Source organism: Lepisma saccharinum, unplaced genomic scaffold (genome assembly GCF_977018435.1).
Source record: "Lepisma saccharinum unplaced genomic scaffold, izLepSacc3.1 HAP1_SCAFFOLD_891, whole genome shotgun sequence".
Taxonomy (NCBI): Eukaryota; Metazoa; Arthropoda; class Insecta; order Zygentoma; family Lepismatidae; genus Lepisma; species Lepisma saccharinum.
The window spans coordinates 23,299-39,007 of record NW_028143547.1 but is presented as its reverse complement, the minus strand read 5'-3'; positions in this window follow the sequence as shown (position 1 = coordinate 39,007).

Here is a 15,709-nt window from a genome sequence, read left to right as displayed (position 1 = left end):
CAAGTCGGGTGACCGAGGAGGCCACAGGCCTCTGCTAATTGTCCTCTCTGGAGTAAACATTTCATGCATACGGGATAGTGAAGCATTTGATGTGTGGCTTGTTGATCCGTCCTGCTGAAAGTAACAGAACTGACGCTCCTCTTCTGTCAATTGTTCATAAAACTCTTCCAGAATTCCCAAATACACGTTACTGTCTACTGTGGTTTCAAAAAATATGGGCCCCATAACGCGTTGTGCGGAAATGGCACACCAAACACCAATCTTTTCGTCATGCAATGGCTGCTCGTGGATTACGTGTGGATTCTGTGACGACCAATAGCGATTGTTTTGGGAATTTACGTATCCCGACAGGTGAAACCACGCCTCGTCACTCATGATGAGCATCAATGGATCCAATGGATCCAAAACACCACTGACAACATTCGTCAATAGCCATGAACAAAAATCCACCCTCTTCCCCGGGTCAAGCTCCCTCAGTTGTTGCACTACACTTATCCGGTAAGGTTTTAACTTCAGCGCCCTTAACACACGTCTACAACTTCGCTCACTAGCTGGAACCTGTTGACTTAATTTCCTCGTTGATTTACGAGGACTGCTCGCCATTATGATCTGCACCTGCCTCCGTAATTCAGGTGTGCAGACAGATGGTCGTCTGTCCCTGGGAGCATTTGCAACAGATCCTGTACGCCTCCATTTCCCAATCAAATCCTGTATTGTGCGTTTTGCTGGGACAGGACGTCCTGGAAATTTCTCCTGAAACAACTTCCTTGTTTGCACAAAGGATCCGGTGCGCACAAAAGCTTCAACAATTGCAACACGCTCAGGAATCAAATACGGCATTATCACGGCTTCACCCAACAAGGCCTGATTCTCAACTGCTTTCACTCGACCACGGGTTCACAAGCCACCTGTTGGTGAGAAACAGAATTAGTAACTCATGCAACGCCATCTTCTGTTGACATGTTCATTTAGATGATTTACATGTTCATTAGCAAAGCAATTACATCGGGATTACAGCGGGCTGGTTTTACGTGCCGCACCCTGTATATTCCGACCTCACACCAGTTTCCGTGACGTCACAGGATTAGTCAAGTATTGTCCATTTACAACATTTAACAAAGTGCATTATAATTGTAAAATATTTATTTTTCTGACTGAATTGTCCTTTCGTATTCGTTCAGAACTTCTTTTCATCTGAAGAACATTTCAAATGTTATATGGCATTAGAAAATATGTACATAATATTGATAAGAGCAAAATCCAATATTTACCGTTCTGCATAATGTACCTTTATTATTCAAATTATTAAAAAGGGAAAAAAGGCGATAGAGATCAAATGTTATCCTACATTTGAAACTTACTCTAAAATTGTAAAGAATTATCATCTTAAGTAGTATATAATTGTTATTGAATTGCTGTGGAATATACACTTACGATTCAAGTTATGCATGCAAGATAATTTTATAAACGTTTACGTACATATGGTTGAGGAAAGAGCTTGTAAGATTGGAATTTCATTTTAATAAACTTTCGAACTTTCGAAACTCAATTCCCGTGTGTAATTTGAATTCATTTTTAGTTTTCTAGAAATCCAGTAAATATTCGGCTGCACAAGTTTGACTGGTTTGGATGTAGGTTACAATTTTTTTTTAAAATCATTTTTCGTATTAAATATTTTACATCAAGCAAAGAGAGAAAGTGTACACATATTAATGCAACAAACTCTCACGACTCTCCCGACTCTCGTCTCAGCTTGTAACCTAAATTAATGTTCCACTTTTATAAATTTTTGTAAAAGTAATCCTATGTTCAATTGCATTGATTCACTTCAGTTCACCATATTTTGAGAAATCTTACGTGCCAGTGTAATGCAAACTGTCTGTAATAAGTAAGCCGTGACAGAGCACGTTGAATAGTAGACTCAAGGATTTTTTCTACAGAATGCTTGACGATCAATTAGTTGGCTTATGAACAAGTCCACACATATATACAAACCAATAATAATAATAATCTCTTGATTTAGTAGGCGACGTGCGCGTGGAATACAAGGAAGAGGAGTTCTTTATAGGGGTGGTCAGGCCAACAATAAAATTTAAACAGTAATATTAATAACAATAATAATTATCATGCTTATGATTATTATTGCTATAAACTAATTGAAATAAACCAACTTTATTCCAAAAGTATTATCATTACTATTATTATTATTATATCCTCCTTGGGGAGAATTTTCTTCTCGATCCACTTGATAAATGAATTTCCAGCGCAACAGTAACTTGACTGAAATGCATATAGTAATTAAATGTTGTTATTAACTTCTATAATAATAATAACTCGTGACTCTACAGCCCTCGAAGGGCCTTGACCTATCTCCCGGCTGCCAGTCTCCATCCCACAATCCTACCTAGAGGTGTGGAGATCTTCAACCAGTAATGGGGTGACGTGGGGTCAGCACGTCGAACCCCCAGCCGTTATAGGAGATATCCGTGACCGGGTTACACTACTCACTCGTAGCTCCCGAATTTCCTCACGATGGTGGGTTGCTACCGGTCCTATGCACAGGCCGAGAACCCAGAGACTGGACCCAGGCGGACTCGAACCCATGCCGTCGGAGCCCAAAGCACAGCGCCTTAGACCGCACTGCCACGGACGAGGACAATTAACTTTTGTACAATTTGTTCAAGAAAAAGCTTTCAAAGCTAGTTAGAAATTTTAATCACAGCGTTTATCAGCGGAATATAATCGTGTCCCCGAAATAAAACACTGCTTCGATTTGTAATGTCATTTCCAGGGAAGACTTCAGGTTTGGTGCATTGACGCGTGACGCGCACAGCAAGGGGTTGCTCGTTACAAAGGAGAGAAAGTCCAGAAACGGAACTTTGGAGGATATTCACGTGTGGTATTCAACACGTCGTTGCAAAATTTATTTGTTGCCACATCTATTTGAAGACAGTGGCTGAGAAAGGGAACCAACTTGCCTCATTCAATGTAGCGTATATTTGGAAATGAAACAAGAATAACAAATTGGAACTGCGTTTATGGTATTATGTGCTCATTGAAATTAATTAGCCTAACCAAAATTTCTTTTGAATATTTAGAAAAGCGGACTAATTTAGAAGCTTTTATGATTTTTGTTTGTGCTGCTCTAAAGATTTCAAAGATATGGATAAGCATTTTAGGTTGTACATTGACTGTGATGTAGGGGGTGGGGGAAAAATAATGAAAGTTGAATGTCTTCTGGAGTTGCGGTCCCTTGCAAGGATAAAACGCAAAGTGGGATGAAACATTTCCTACTAGACTATTTTTTGTTGGCGTTACCGCACTTAGGCATACCTTTTGAATAAATGCAAAAGATAGTCGTTGGTGTAGTAAACTACGAAGCAGAGGGTTCTAGGTTCAAATTTTGGGTAAAGGTTGAATATGTCCTTTTCTTTGTCTCATCAGTGTTATCCTCATCATTACAATTAAACCATTCGTCAAATTGCAAATTGAAGTATTCGTCACATGTCATATTGGTGGCGTACATAAGTTGTTTGGCAGAAAACTTTAAAAAAAGAATTTCAAATTAAGGAAGGATGGGAATTCTAGGAACATGACTATAACACAGGCCCATAGCCAGGATTTTATTTCGGGGGGGGCTTATCTCTTATCAGCACAGGCGTCGCCAGAAATATTTGCAGAAAGGGGACAGGCCATTGATAAAACTTCATTGGTAGAAAGAATAATGACAACAATAATTATTACCAGTTTACTACGGTTATAATTATCATTTTACAATAACAAGTATTATAAGTTATTGAAAATCAATTAATTTTAATCCAAATTATTTGTTATTATTATTATTGTGTAAATGGAGAGAGACTGCTACTCGATCCACTGTGTATATCCAACACATTGTCCATTTTTTCTTACATTTTGTACAGTTAGTTTACTGAAATTCATAGTTATTGTATTTTGTTATTAACCGTTACACATTCCGTTAGAAAAAGGCTTTAAAAGTTTTTCCCAAATTTTACTCATAAAGTTTATATTGTATGGCTTGTCACAAAGAAAACTACAATTTTTGAGAGCTGGTGGATCAATTTATTCTTTGGATAAAATGATAGAATATAAAAATATAAACTGGTTCCTCTATTATACACTAAACTTTTTTCGATCTAATGTTTAATCCTGCTAAGTAAGAAAAATTAATTACCTCTATGCACTATTTAAATTAGATATTTGTAGGATTTCGGGTGGCTTCAGCCTCCTTAGCCCTCCCCCTGGCTACGTGCCTCATAACAAGAAGGCATAACCCTTCTCTTATTGTCATAATCCTTTATGATAATCCCAGTGACTTCGGAAATATTAAATTGTTAATTGTGGTGGGGTCACATTTGAAACATTAAGTTTATTTTACATCTCGGCACAGAGAATTGTCTTGACGCCTCTCGTTAAACTTACTGTAAAGTAGTAAGGTTAAACAAATTATTTAAACGTTAAAAAATAATTCCAATTACATTGAGTACTCAGGATGTGTACTCCTGGTGTTATATCTGTAATCTGTGTTTTGCATAAGAGCTTCCTAATAGCCGAAAAAAATAATGAAATAAGAAAAGGAAAAGTGTAATGCAGCCCGGCAGATAAGCGTCATGAATGAACACTAGAAATACCGACTCCAAATAACAAAATGTACTTCTCCAAGATAACACTGATAATGAAGGCACATTATATTTTCATGATAAAATAACTACAAAGATACAGTCATACCTTACTGAAGGTTCGAACAACAAAAAAGAAGAAATATTGTAAACAAAAACACACAGCTTTTTATGCCTTAATTTGTATGCACTTGCACAGTTGCATATGTCACACGTTCTTTCAGGCTATAAACAAGTATTTCCTTTCTTTAAGTGCAGTAAGAAATGTAGCAGCAAATCTAAACCTCAATATGAAATGTGAGCGGAAAAATCATATTTTTCTTTCGGCTCAAATTTTGTTAATTACTGACGTAAAGCAGTGAAATGGTACTTGAAAATATGAAATGACTATTCAAATAGATTATTCCTGAAATTTACATGTAACATACAGGTATTTATTTCGTACACTTTTTAATTATAAAAACATCACAGGGATCTCAAAACTGATAGGTTTATTCCAAGGCCGTCGACCGCTAGTATCTCCCGCAGGAACAACGTCGACGGACCTTGGGTTTTCGACCTATTTTGAAAGTATTTCATGAGTTGGTCACTCGAACCAGCGCCACTTGCAGTACAGCGCCTCTGTTGAATATTTAGAGAACTGCTACAGGGTGGTAATTTGTTGGGAAAAGGGTTCAGCAGGTAGACAAATTGCTCGGATAGCCTGGCAGGGGGTCCAGGACCACAAACGTTGTCATGCCGGCAAAATTCTTTCGCTATGACAAGGCCTGTGAGAGGATTTTCAGTGGGAAAGTTTGTACATGTGGCATCACGGTGCAGCCGAAACTCACCCAAAGAGGTGTATAGGGAAGGTTTTCACGACAGATCTGCACTCACCCTAGGGTAGGGAGGAGAAACTCATTCAAAAGGGTGAGGATTCCGAGTGTTCTGACCTTCGAAGCTTCCAAAGAGCGCTCACCCCAAACACACCTTTTTTTTTTGCAGTGTAGCCTAACCTATTCGAAATACCTGGATGCTAAGAACACTAACCTTAAATGATCTAACAGTAATTCAACCCTATGAAATGGGAAGTACGATCACAAGGAAAATGAGAATATTAATGCAAGCAACTTATGTACTTTAATTAAGAAATTTAAAGCAAAAAGCAGGAGAACACAATCTACCTCATATTCGATCAGGAGAATATTGTTAGAAGAATTTCGTATTCTAAAACCCTTATAATTATATCCCTTTTCTGTTGGCAAGCAAGCTATATATGGTAAAAATCAAGAGAAGTTGTTTTTCAGGATAAGGCGTAAGTTTTAATATGTGCATATCAGCGTGTATTTCATTCATCCCTAACAACAACAATTTACTTGTAACTGTACCTGGACATGTATTGAAATCGTACCATGCAAAATTCGTTGACATAAAAGTTGACTGATAATTATATTTTCCCCTTGTACTTGTGATATTTTAAACAGGTTGATATAAAATATCGTTCTCCTACTTTTACACAGAGCATAAATTTAAATAAAGCAAATAGGTTACATAAAATCACAATGACTGACTGAGCAAGTGTACGAAACGAATCGTTATTCTTTATATACTAGTAAATTTTCAATTTAGCAACTTTCTACAGATTTTCGTTCTACTTTCCCAATTACCTTAAATGCTGGTGACACAAGTACATATTTTTATATAGTTAGCTATCAGTAAGCATAAAGATTTCTTCCTGTCTTTGACAGAAATAATCGACAAAGGTAAAATATAACATCTATTACTGAGTACAAAGGTACAAAATTATCCACAATGTGTTTGTGAAATAGGTTATTAAAATTGAACAAAGTCGTAAAATTCCATCTACATATATTATATTTCTGATGTATATCATAATTCTAGTAAACCGGAACATAGCTTGAAGAAGTAAGTGAATATTCTCTACTATAGCTAGAAAGTAAATAAGATGTTTAAGACGTCACTTTTGAACTTTGAACTACACAATTTCAGACAACGTATGAGCAATAATACGGACATATGAATAACTAATATTTTTTTCATGTTAAATAAAGGAATATAATTAGTAGTTACAAGTTCGGCATCCGTGTAATTAATATTACCATACACAAATTCTTAAATGCGCTACTTCGCACTGGTTGAACATACTCTTTTTTACTAATATATATAATTAAATGTTGTGTTACATATAAACGCAAAAATTTACTTGTAACTGATCAGGCCATAACTATGTTTAATTTACGATAATAATTATTATTCTTACTCTGGAATAAATACATTTACAGGAACTCTTTTTCGAACAATCCGTTCATTCAAACGTATTTCCCCAAAACACATGACTAATCCTTTGACGTCATCAGTCCTTTTAACATCACAGGTTGCTTCCCGTATACAGAGTATACACGAAGCATACATATCTCGGAGGCCCCGCCTTGACTCGGCTCTGAGCAGTAGCGTAACTAACACGCTCTGCGCCCCCACCCCCGCAATTTTCAATTGTGCGCCCCTATTCAGTTAAGAAAAAAGCTTTCTTTTCTAAAACATTAATTCACGCCTACATTTATATTAGGTCTATATAAATATGAAAATATATACATGTAATTTTAGTCAATGTAAAAACTAGTACAAAAGGTTAAGACAACAGACAAACTGTAAAAAAAGTATATATTATAATTACACATGAAAATACACCGTTAGTACAAAAATTACGATATTGTTAAATGCGCATTACCAGTCCTCTGTTAGCCTTCTTGTACTAGTTTCGTCAAGTCCAATTTTCGAGCCCGATCGCTTTCTATGCACCAGTCCACTCAATCTCACTCGTCATTGTGCTTCTTAAGAATTTTTTGATCATTTCTAGCTTGGGAAACGACCTATCGGCTGAAGACGTCACAGGTAGGGTCAAATACAGCATATAAGCAGCGCATACGTCAGGAATTTCTTTTCTAGCAAGAGGAATTCTGCAAATTCGCTGATGTTCGACTTGATTCTCCTTTTGATTTCAATTGACACTACATCCCGAAAACAAACAATTTCTGTAGCTGTAGTGCAAGATACATCTTCTTCATATTTAACGCAGAAATTAGTATCTGTACGGGAGCAGCACAATTTCACCAAACCTTGCTGAAACGCGGGCGGTAACTAGGGGCGGGGAGGGGTGAAAGCGTTGTCAGCTCATTTTCCTGCCTGTCGTCTACCCTTCGGCCAGGCAATCAATGACTTGAACTATTCAGCTAATGAAGGTTCGCCTTCTACTTTTCTAGTGATTAACATTTTCTGTTTGAGTTTGATGGGACACGTAGGTTTGGTGGTTGAAAATATATTTGAACGCCGAAAGGAAAACTTTTGTGAACTATCGGTCTTTCCTAATTTATCATGGCAGTGTCTGCTGCCACGTTCTTATTCTGCTGGAACCTCAAAAAAGATGTGCGTGGCAGGAGACTCGGTCTTTGTCTTATCGTGATTTCATCATGCTATGTATGCAATTACGTCTGTAACACATACTGTGAAGTTGTAGCGATTACATCCACAATTTTTTTTAAGATTATGTCCCTTAACATTCTTCTAATAATAAACCTAAATGCTCTCGTAGTTAGGTTAGGTTCTGTTAGCATTAAAATAATATCTCTAAATGCTTTCTAAAGAAAAAGGTTCTAAAATACCTGTACAATCAACAGCAAATGAATTAGAAGAAAAAAGATTTTCTCGACGAAAAATGAGTTGGCAATGCTGCGAACACCGAGGCAATCTTGATAAGAGGCTTGAGGAGCGTCGAGCAAATTTTCCTGAAGAGCACAACTCAACTCCAGTATCGAAGGTCATGCTACACGTGGATTGGCAACTTTCGGGAGCATGCTGTCTGTCTACACAATTGCCTGTTTGAAGATGAACCTTCTGCTCGCATTTTATTTTTCAAATGTAGTTCTGACGTTGTAGTCATTTTACAATTATTTGTATTTGTTCTTATTTTGCTTTGCTTTTATGTCACCTTTACAATTAATCGAAACTATGAAGATGGATGATAATGAGATTAAATTGATGAAGAGACACTTAAAAAAGAGATTGCCAGACCAGGACTCGAACCCGGAACCTAAAGCGGATAAGGTGGGGTGACCGTCAATAACTCCCGGCCATGAACTGGAGTATAAAATTTGTAATTTCTCAGGAGTATCTTTTGTTCTGTTCATGACTAATACCTGCTTTCGGACACTTAATTTATAAGTGACGCACTTCGTTCGGTGGGGACAAGCCACGTATTGTTTGAGAGGAGGGACACATCTCGTTCATATACTAGATACAATCATGGACTATACTTGAAATGTGACGTGCTAAACAATACTTTCGGAGATCAGTTGGACATAACAATTTTATATACAAGTTGCATTTTCTCTACTTATTCATTATGCCTCATAGATAATCTCGCAACAACGCAAAATGTTTTAATTGACTCGAATTCACAAATGACTAATATATACTGGACCTACATATTTTAAATGCAAAATCTAGGTGACGAAAATATGCCTCAACACGAAATGAAAATACAATATTCATTCAATACACTAAAAAAGCTAACCAAAGCAGACTTTTAACAACATTACACACGTAACGTTTCCATCCTCTAACAGGGTTTTTGTTGGAGTAAGATTCACATGGCGTAATAGGATTATCATTCACTACAAAGCAATAGCTATAAACATGAGATAAACCTGAAATGAGGGGTTAGAATTCACCATAAGAGTAGTGCAGCAGGTAAAACAAAACACATATGTAAGGAAGAGGTGTGTAAGTTTCTATGTGAAAATTGACTGAGTGGTAGCACTAGACGGTTTTACGTCAAGGATCCTAGGTTCGAATACCGGTCTGGGCATTGGTGTTGTTTCTGAATGTTCTATTTATTTTATCTTCACTCATCTTCATCGTCGCGATTGCCCGAAAGTGGAAGAAAAGCGACGCTAAATAAAAATAAAAATATGTGAAAATTAGAAGGTTAATTAAGAGATGATAGGTAAAATATACTCTATGAGCGTTGTTCGATAGAAGTTCTGTTAAGATGTCAAACCTGTAAGAAGCAAATAGCGAAGTTGTGTGAAGGATTGAAGATAAGCTTCGATAAGATGGTCACCTGGATTGTCTCGAGCTGAACCAGTAAATGGGCGATGTTTAATCCCCAAGGCCATTCTGCAAAATGAATGCCAAAAGAGGTTCGTGTGTGGATTTGGTCAGCATAAAATTGTTGGGTGATGATAAGTGAATGGTATTTTTTCTGTTTTCGTTATTTTACGTTGCTTTTCTACCTCTGGATCTTGAATGACGAATAAATTAATTTGGTGAACTGATAAACACAAAAAAGCCAACCCCGTGGCTAATTGGTTAGCGCACGCGCTTCGAAGTAAGGTGAAGATGTGTCATTGTCTGCATCCCACTTCCATCTATCACATCTTCAACCTTCATCATTGCGATTATCCGAGACTGGTAGAACAGTGACGTGAAATAACAAAAATATCACCCTCGGTGTCGATTTCAAAGTTTGAAGTATTGCTGTTTTTGCATTCAATAGCGGCTCTAGATTGTGACAGTGATGTGAAATACTTCTGATTTTATAAGAAATAGTAAAACGGGAAGAGCGATAGATATTCCTCTATTTTCAATTTTCTCTAAAACTATTTTCCCCGACTGTGGTGATAATGAATTCTATGTAGTATGAGAAATATACTTTAATTTATACTAATTTATTCATATGCAACTGATTAAGAGAGCCTCCACGATAGCGCAAGGAAATCGTCGCCGCATTGTAATCAAGGAGTTCCCGGTTCGATGCCGGTGGGGGCACATAGTGATTCGGATTCTAGTTTAAACTGTAGATCTCGTCCCGGTTTGCCTATTTGTGCATAAAACTCAGACTCAGAATGATTAAAGACTTTTCGAAATATTCTGTCTGTATCGGAATGGCAACTTTCTTCAGAACGAAAATTAATTCGTAAAGCAATAATACGCACAGCACCTCTAATTACCCACTGCCATTCAACACGCTACTATTCGTAAATTCAGAATTATTATTTTAGGGTTCAAATTCTGGCATCTGAAAGCGGGACACTTGGCCCCAAAAGTTTCAGGTTTGTTAACATTTACTAGTTAAGGATATTTTTATTAAGCTCCTGGGACCTGAGGAACAAAAATATAGATCTCTTAAAATGATTTCTCAAATTAAATGTAGAAATTATGCAGCACACTAGCCCAGTGACGCTATAGCTTATTCATGGGATGGAAAAATTGTCATTTCCTGGTCTCAGAATGGAGTTCTATCTCTGCAGTGTTTCCTTATCAATTTAATGTAATTATCATCCATCCTCATAGTTGCGACAAAATTATAAATGTGTCATGGTAAAAACAAAGCAAAATAAGAAAAAAAATATTGTAACATTACTGCAATGTCAGAACTACGTTGGCAAAAAAAAGTGAACACCAGATCATTTTCAAACAGGCATTTGGGGAGAACTGTGTAGAGGTAGACAGACAACATACTCCCGAAAGTTGCCAATCGACATGACCTTCGGTACTGAAGTTGTGCGTTGAGAAAACTTTGCTTGAAGCTCCTCAAGCGTCTTATCGCAAATGCCTCGGTGTTCGCAGCATTGCCAACTCATTTTTCGTCGTGAAAATCTTTTTTCTCCTAATTCATTTGCTGTTGATTGTACATTCATTCCCACTAATCATAAACTTGCATTTCTCTCCGCTCAATTTGTTAAGATTTGTAACATCCTCTCAGCAGACGAATTACGTGGCAGGAGCAAATTTGAAGCTTATTCTTACTGCTGACACGTGCGTGGCAGCAGACTCGGCCATTTATCATGCTGGCTGCGCCGCGGGGACAGCGGGGGAGTTATTTACGCCACTGGCTCTGAGCTCGTTGCTTACGCCCACTGACGTCATCGTGGATGAAAAACGAACCGTGTGCAGAACGCCGGACGAAAAAACGCATGTGCGACACGGTACGCGATTTTGAACTTTAAAAGCAGGTTTGGATCCTAGGCGGCATTCCTGTGGTCGTTTGCAGGACTTTCAAAGCGGCTCGCCTTCCACCAGGGAAACATGAACGCTGCAGAGGTGGGCGGGCAGCTTCTTTGCCTTCCTTGCCAGCGTTGGAGAACTTGGCAGAGTTGCACACTCTACTTGCATAGCGCTAAAACTGAACATTTTGAATATGGAGTTCCACAAATATTTTTCAAGCAACTTTTCTTCCCCTCCTTTCCTCCCAAATATCTAGGTTAGTATTTATCTTATTTTACATAGTTTTTCTAGTTATTTAGGCTAATCACAACAATAAGGATGAATGATATTTAGGAGAAATGGACCTATATTACAGACTGTGTTACTGTGACGTCATGGAAGACTCACCGAGTCCACACAACGTTCGTGAAATGTTCTGGAACTTTCTTGGCCTATATTTACCACTGAAGTTGGATCGCAGGATCGCAAGGAGTATATTTTGACACTAAACACAGCACAGCACTCAGGGTGTTTTTTTTTTTTTTTTTGGCGTATCGTATAGCTACTACTTGAATGTAAAGACCAGATTCTTGAGAATACATGGATCTCATGCATATTACATATTCCTTATGAAGATTAAGGTAACAAATAAATGGCACATTTGCTGGACGAATTTGGTGGGGATAATATGCATATTTAATTAATTTAATTTTAATTTAAACAATTATTATTATTATTATTACTATGACACACTTGGTTCGGACCGCCCTCCCTTGATATATATTTCTAGAGTACAACACACATATCTTTGCCGTTGCGTAGATCCCAATTTTCGTTTTGTCTCACTCTCTCTTAGCATCACGTGTTCTACCCTGCTCGCCAACCTTCGCTATTGTTGTCATATTGTCATTCCATTCCTGGACACACTCGCACAAACATCATTGAAAAAATTGGAATAGCGCTTCAGCTCGCGGTTCACACCGTTCGGCAGGGACGGTATGTGGCAATATAGCACGGCGTAGTGGTTGCTTCTTTTATGCAGTGCATGTTCATTGGCTAGCTAGTAACTAGTGTTGACAACTGTAATAATGAAGCACTATTTCTGTCACGGAAAGGGAAAGGCAGGTAAAGTGACGGTGAGTTTTGTTGGATTGGAAGCACCATATTTTTATTTTATACTAAGTATTTGACCGGTTTGACGTTGTGTGCGAGTGCTTTTGAACTGTAGACAATTTACCGAACCCATAGCTGTGTTCAATGTTATCTACTGGTTATAATCAGGGCTAGGATTTATAGGTAAATACATACTTTTATTTTGACGAAATATCGCTGAAATTTTGTGATATCTTTGCGAATAGTAATGTTTGTAGTGATTTAAGGTACATTTTATTGTCAATATTTTTCTATATTTCGAACTTTAATAAATACTTACTTTTACATATTTAAGGAAAATATACTTAATTTTACATATTTCAACAGGTTTAATTCACAAATTGTTCATATTTCATAATTTTGGAATTGTTCAAAATAAATAAATGATGTGGCTCCAACAGCATTTCACTCCGGCACGTGTTCTTGTAGAAATTGCATAGAGGAGGCTGTCATTTTTGCTGCTTAATGCGATGCATATTGTTTTCTGTGTTAAAATTGCCATGCTTTGATGGGTGACCAAGTTCATAGCAGGGCCGGCGGAAGGGGAGGGCGAACCGTGCCACCGCCCAGAGCGGCAAATTTTCAGGGCGGCAAAATTTGAAGAGAAGAAAAAAATAAGCCTATTGAAAACTGTGGTCGAGCGAGATATTCTTTTGCGCTTAATAGTATTGAAATAGCATAAGTAGTCTCATTATTTATTTTATATTTTGATGTTTTACTTAGGAATATATTGATTTTCAATTTCCCGTTGCTGCATAATGACGGGGGGGTCGAAATGGAGCGGCATCTGCCGCCAACGCCAAGGGAGGCAAAATGACTAGCGCCGGCCCTGGTTCATAGCAAGAAAAACCGCGCAGCTTATCGTCTAGTGGCAGTATATGTACTTGTTATTGTTGTGGAAGCCGGCATCGTTTATAAATGTACAACAAAGGCAACCGACTGTCGCCGATTACAGAGAGGAAATAATAATACTGCTTGAGGAGGAGTGTTGTGGTCCAATTGTCGCGGTTAAACACGTTGGCATGTTATTATCTGCCGTTGCAGTTCCGTACCAGTGTATACGGGTTTTGGGAGTGAACAGTTAGAACGCCACCTGTGCATTAATGCAATGAAAAATAATATTTTTTAAATTTTGTTTGAAATCACTCAAATAAGGAATCGTATGATGAAGTCTTCTTTGCAGCATTTTTGGTAATTTTACGTATGTGTTAGTTCATATTTTGCGAATTTTTAGTCCATATGTATGTAGCTACATACAAAGCCACTTGTTAGTACATATTAATCCTAGTCCTGGTATAATGCATGACGTTTAAAACTGAACGTTAGATAGACCTGAATTCTCTAATTTCCTTGTTGTACGTAACAGCTGTGCATCGGCGCACTGCAGCGATTTTTCTATCTGTTCCATTAGCAACACTGCTTCTTGAGTTATGTCGCGCATCGCACGGCAGAAATATCTGTGTTGGACTCTACCGTAGATACGTGCCTGGGAATAGGATAATGTCTCCCGAGATTAACACGTTTAAAATGTCGTAGATGTTCTTGTCTTGCAGCGGGAACAGAGTCACCATTTTAATAGAACGCCCTCACAGCTTCAGCACGTTGAGTTCCGCTCCAGTGATCCATGTCTGTAAATGACGCACATTGGTCATGCAAATGACAATAAATAAGTGTTGCCAACACCATTACAGAAACTCTCCCAACGAAACAAAAACACCCATTTTATGCCACACCCTATATATAAATATGTATATACATACACACACACACACACACAGAGTGTGTGTGTGAGAGAGAGAGAGAGAGAGAGATGGCTCCCAGGGCCGACTCCCGCCGCTCCATAGCTATGGTTGAGTTGAGTTGGTGTTTTAAGTCCACTTTATGCACAGTAAGGCTAATCGGGACTGGACCTACAGCTTAAAGTGGGATCCGAACCACTTGTGCCTCCACCGGGTATCGAACCCGGGACCCCTTGATTACAAGGCGATAACGCTACCACTGCGCCATGGGGGAGGCCCCCATAGCTATGGCTGTGAACTTGGACTATAAGAATAGCAGATATTGCGAGCGAAGCGAGCAAGGACATTTTACGAAATGTATTGTTATTTGTATAAAATTTGAAATGGAGGGGGGCTATTGCCCCTTGCAAGTCCCCTTGGCCGTCTGTAAGAAAAATGCAAGGAACACGTAAAAACTAATTCCATCATGAGTATCCAATTGTCCTGCTATTCTTAGATTCTCCTAGTCTTTTTTTTTACTTCAATATTTGCTTCTCATAGAATGGACTTCCGTCCAAGGTGGAGGGGCAATGCCCCATGCCCCCCTATGGTTTCGGCACTGTTTGTGAGTTTCTCTTCATCAATTTCACGTCATCAGTCATTGTTGCCATTAGCTAGAAGTGGCAGAAATGCAACGATACGTAACAAAACTCAAATATCCACTCCCTCTCTCTATCACATGAAGCAAAAATTTAATACAAGACTACTCAAAATGTCACAACTCTTCTAGATACTGAAAATTGCGAAATCATTTTCCGAAGTCTGAATCTGGAAGGGAATTCCCCCCCTCCCCCCAATCATGATACGGAATCCCACACACCCTAATAAATCACAAAATCAATAAGTGTCTGTTATGTTGCTAGAGTAACACATGATATACAGTAATTGTAAAGATTATTGAGAATTTCAGGTAGGAATGTGTTCTGTATTTTTCACAGATGTGCCAAAGCAGGCTCTCAGGGAGGGGCAGTTGCCCACTGCCAACCCTCTAGCTACGGGCCTGTTTTGCCCCCGATCCCGGTCCCGACTTTTCGGGATCCCGCACAGCTCTACTGCAGGGACAAAGGTTGGGGGTAATAGCCCCCTTTTTCCGTCACTGTTGAAGTAGGTTAGGATTCATATTCATCTAAATTTCAAGAAACTAAATATTATTGA